Source organism: Pterocles gutturalis, unplaced genomic scaffold, assembly GCF_000699245.1.
Source record: "Pterocles gutturalis isolate BGI_N339 unplaced genomic scaffold, ASM69924v1 scaffold29993, whole genome shotgun sequence".
NCBI lineage: Eukaryota > Metazoa > Chordata > Aves > Pterocliformes > Pteroclidae > Pterocles > Pterocles gutturalis.
Genome location: NW_010123942.1, coordinates 1 through 5,445, shown reverse-complemented (window position 1 = coordinate 5,445; position 5,445 = coordinate 1).

Genomic DNA, 5,445 nt, shown 5'->3' with positions numbered 1-5,445 from the left:
GTAAGACTCAATTGAACTGAAAAGACAAATGAACCTGCTAAAAAAATAGCGAGTGTTATGACCTTTTAAATAATTTTTCTCAATAACAAAGAAATCAAACATTATATTTCCCTGCTACTATCTTTTATGAAAAACATCAAGTCTGAATAGTCCAGACTTGGACTATCCAGGTGTCCTGCTGGAAGACTGTGAAGCAAAGTTGGAATTGTATTATCAGGACAAGCAAACGTGATTGATGATTGCTTGAGAAGGAATAGGACTTTTGGGTGAAAATAATTTATTTGCTGAGTGATAAGGCTACCTGATTAGTGTTCTATTTCAGAACAGGTGTGCCCATGATACCAATAGGTAAACTTGATGTATCATCTAAGGAATACATTGCATGATACTGTAACTTTCCATGTATATTTGAACATATTCCCACTTTTAGGCACGCATGAATTTGCATGTTTTAGTCCTTTGTTTTAAAAGGTTGTTATGATTTCATATATTCTGTATATAATTCATTCTGTTAGCCACCGCTAATAAGTCACTTAAAAAAATATTTTCAGCTCTGTGCCTTTCTAACACCTTTGTCACTGCAGAGACTCTTGAAACAGAACCCAGTATGATAGCCATGTCCGTCACTGAAAATACAAGCCATTGATTCTGAGCTCAATCATCAATTAACTGTGTCTATCAGAGGGCCAGAGACAGTGGTAAATTTTGCCCCTTCCCTTTAAATCACATATGCATTGTTTTCTATACTTCACAGAGAACACACCTAAAACACTTTTTCTTCCACCCCTGTGCGGGGGGTGGGGGGGAAGGGATATTCAACATAGGGTAGATAAAAGCAGCAATTAATGCTTTTTGCATACATAAAAATGCAGAGACTATATTTGCCAAATTTTACATACACCAGATTCACACATGTAAAAACAACTGGTTTAAAACACTACTATTACAGCTGCATAGACTCACATTTGGGACCAGCTTACAGAACTGCTACTCTAAACTCATCATTGTCCATCAAAAACTAAAAAAAAAAAAGACAGAATGAAGCCATCAGCCCTTCTAAACTCTTGTATATTTTGCAAATCAGTCGGTAATTTTCATACGGTACCAAAAAGTTACCATTTGTCAACATAATTTTGAGAGAGTTTAATAAAGTCCATAGCACTCAGCAAGGCTGTATATTTGGATAGCAACAGAGGATGCAGTCCTTCGTATAGCAGTAACAAATTTTGAATTTGTTTGATGAATTTTAACCAGGGAAGGCTTATTAGACAATTATTGAATCATGAAAGTCTGTCATCCACTGTATACTCTTCTGGATCTCATGGTAAACATAACTCTGACAAGTCATGTGTTTTATATAAGAAGGGAAAGAAGTAGTCCTATGTACTGTAGGTCTTCGAAAAATTCTGTATCTGCACACAACTCTTGACAGTCATCCAGAAAAGGAGCTGCTCTTGGTGTTCACAGCTAGGACCATACCTACATAGTAAGACAGAGTGAAGTATCTTAAAAAGCAGCAAGGCCAATAGAAATGTACAAAAATCCTAATCATTGAATGCTACATGCTTTAAGATTTCTTTCTCCTTTAACAAACAAACAGCAAAACATAGGGGCGACATTTCAAGCTTTTCCCAGCCACCTTTCTATCCTAAAAGTGAAAGATAAGTTTCTCAATCACATGACTCTATGAGCAGAGGTGGGTTTTCAGGGGAAAGAGGGGGTGATGGAATCACAGTATTTAGAATAAAAATTGCAGGAAATAAAAACACTAAGATGTTCAGTAAATTTGTTTATGCTTTTCCCTCTTAGTCAGTTGTGAGGGTTGCTAGGTAGTTGCAAATGTTTCTATTAATATTTTGGCAATATTAATAGAAAAAAAAAAAATAAAGGCCAATGTAAGGTCCAGAATTTACCACTGAATCCTGAGTTACCTGCTCACTCAGACTTTTTTCTTCTGTCTTTTTTGTACTCAAAACCCAGCCTTCTTTCCAGACCGTTCATTATCAGTGTTTTCAAACCAGTGACATTTGCCCAGTTTCTCCTTTTGCTCCTATAATTTAGACCATCGTACCAGAAAACAGAAATTGATTGTTGCACAGGGATAACAGCAAACCTTCAGTATTCTCTAACTTCATCAAATAGAAGGAGTGCTACATATCCTTCAGTTACTACTTTTGGTAATTTAAGTATTTTGACTCTTCAGTAACGGGGGGGAGGTGTGCACTGGAATTACACAGAACTGGTACTTTAAAAACTGGTGCAATGTTGCTATTCCACCTAACTCAATATTCTTCTCACCTTGATCTAAGCAATGGCATTATGGTAACTACTTTTAACAGTCACCTCTAGCCTTTTTTTTATAAAAAACTTTTTCCTTTGTCTTTTCTTCCAAAGACACAAAGGCAACCAGAAACTTGTTTCAGAGGTTCCAGTTGTATCTGAACAAGAAACAAGGAAACTCCAGAGGAGTTTTAAATGAAAGACAGAAAAAGCATATCAGAGGATTAAATTGTCCACAGCAACAAAGACAGACTTTCCAAACACAAAAAATGGTTTTCTATAGCATGCTATTATTCGATTTCTGCTTTCAATACAATGAGTGTTGAACTGTATGGGAAATGCTAACCAACTTCCTGGGATTGTATCATGCCAGGCTCAGCCTACTGCCTATGACAAACAAAGGATAATGCTTCTGAAAGCATCAGTGTCAAAGCTACAGGCATTAGTTTATTCTAACAGTCACATCTCTGCCAGCAGAACCAGAGTTCTGACAAAATCAAAATAGTTAATGATTTCTCTGGACTTTTCTTCTTTCACTTGAGAGCTGGTAAAATGAAAAGAATCCTAGCCTACTATGCTAGCCATTATCAGAGAAACATTTGTCTTCTCTGGGGCCATGTAAGGCTGATTTAGACAAAAGTAAAAGTGGATACACAGTCTGACGGACTACTGGCAAGCTGGGTTGAATTTGCAGATTGTTGCGGTTTTTTTAGTAGGGAGGGAGAGATACTGAAGAAGTTGAAATACTGCATTCTTACATTTTGACAAGTCTCTGAACACAGACTCAAAGTGGCATTTCTATTCCAGTTCTGACCTAATTTTAAAAGAATACAGCTGGAGGGGAGGGAGGGGAAGTACTCAGAAAATGAAACCTTTCCTTTCAGGTTAACTTATAGTGAAAATCCATCTTTATTCAACTGTCAAAGTAAAGTCCATCTTCAGAACAAAAAATCTGTTACCTGCATTGGAAATGTTTTGCAAAACTTGCAATGTTTTCCTTGAATAACTGCAACATGCATACTGTTTCTTTTTTGATATCTAGCTGTATTACAGTGTGTTTCGTTATCTCAATTAAAAAGTGATTTCTGAACTACTACCTTGTACAGAATCTTATTACCAAAAAAAAAAAAAATTGCCATTTGCTTTTGTCTGCATCCCCAAGTGCTTGTGAAGTCAGTTCTGCATTGTGCAACTCTTTTCGACAGTGAAAGAACTACTAACTTTTGCAGGTCATTTGATCTGGTTTTCTAAGGTCTTTAATTCATAAACTACCGGAAAATCATAGTGGTTTCAAAAAGCGAGGACAAACTATGTTCCAAATGTACAGGAAAACTAAATGAGCGAAACAGTACAGATTTTACACTATAATGGGAAGAAGACAAATTCAAAGAAATGCCTCAGACCATGTATTATGAAGTATAAAATTATACATTACTTATTAACTGCCATTGCTGTTGCCATTGTTGTTGTTTGTAAACAGAGACCGACAAGCAGAAAATTACAAAATGAGGATAAGTGATCTTGAATATAGTAAGTTGAAATACAAACAATCCTGTGCAACAGAAAGAAAAAATCCTGTAAAAATAAAGAACTTAGAAAGAAGACTAGGGAAGGATCATTGGCAACCAACTGGCTGTCCAATGCCACCATGCTACAGTTTAAAAAAAAATAAATTGTGAAACTGATGTATACACACATGTTGTGGTTTAACACACTCAGCTAGCAGCAAACACCACGCAGGCACTCCCTCCCCTCCCTGCCCTCCTGAGGGTGGGGGAGAGAATTAAAGGGGTAAAGAGACTTGTAGGTTGAGATGAGAACAATTTAATAACTAGGCTACAATAAAGTTGAAAATAATGATGATGATAATAATTATTATAATAACAGTAATATATACAGATATTCAAATGAGTGATACACCATGAAACTGCTCAACACCCAGTGACCAAGGCTCAGCCCGTTCATGGCCAATGATCCTGGAGCAGACAGAGTCCCAAAACCACAATCCTGGAAAAGAGATAAGAGCTCAAGTATCCGAGAGCCGACCAAGAGAGCAAGGCAACCCTAAGAGGGAGACGACCGAGAGCAAGGGGTGACCCAGAGAAAGAAAGCCAGCTTCCCAACAGAGCCTCATCTAGGCATGGCATGCATGTTATGGAATATACCATTGGCCAAATTGGGTCTCAATCCTAAACCTGAGGTCAAATCCTGGGCTAGTCACTGGGGCTGTGCTCCCTCCCAGCTTCGCCTGCCCCTGCAGACACTGGCACAGCATAGGAGCTGAAAAGTCCTTGACTGTCCTGGCAGCAACTATAAACACCAGTATGTTATCAGCTGCCTTCTCAGCACAAATCCAAAACACAGCCTCATACTAGCTACTGTGAAGAAAGTTAACGCTGTCCTAGCCAAAACCAGGACAACACATACCAACTGTGTGTGCAACTGATTAGTGGAGAAAGCAGGCAGCAGAATGAGCGAAGATGATTTTGCCTAGGAGTGCTGGAAGACTGCACTGGCCTTTTGGAGATATGTAAGGCTGATCTTGTGAACTTAGTTATCAATAAAGTGTTTAAAATTTGTAAGGCTTCTCTGCTCCAGTATCCTTAAGGAACAGAATGGCAGATAAAATGGAACGGAAATTGAGTAAATGAGTAACACAGTGAAGTCCCAGTCCTTGGAGAGGAGAATTTTGACATTAAATCACAAAGTAGTAATGTCTCATACACTGTTAGCACATACCACAAAAAGTGCTGCATGAAAGTGTAAGAAAGTGTAACTTTCTGTATGTGTTTTTTGCTGTTGGTGGGGGGTTTTTTGTTCGTTGTTTTTTAGCAAAAAACCCCCCTGCCACTGCTAAACCGGCTCACGGGCCAGCTAATAAGCCTTTGCAGAAGTTTGGACAACAACTTTATAATGTACCACCTGGACTTTTTTTTGTCCTTTGCTGTCTGCATGTGGGTGGAAAAGAAAGCTGCGCTTCGGTCCGTGCACTCACCGTTCTCGGAAAGCAGCGCTGCTCTTTTTCTGTCGGTCCCGCACTCTGCCAGCTGCTGTGTGTTTCGGCGTTTGCCTCTTCGCGTGCCTGCGGGTACGCGTCTCCCCGCGCCCGCGCGTCTGCCCGAACGTTTGGCTGTGCATGCGCGCGCCCTTGCGTGGCCGTCCGCG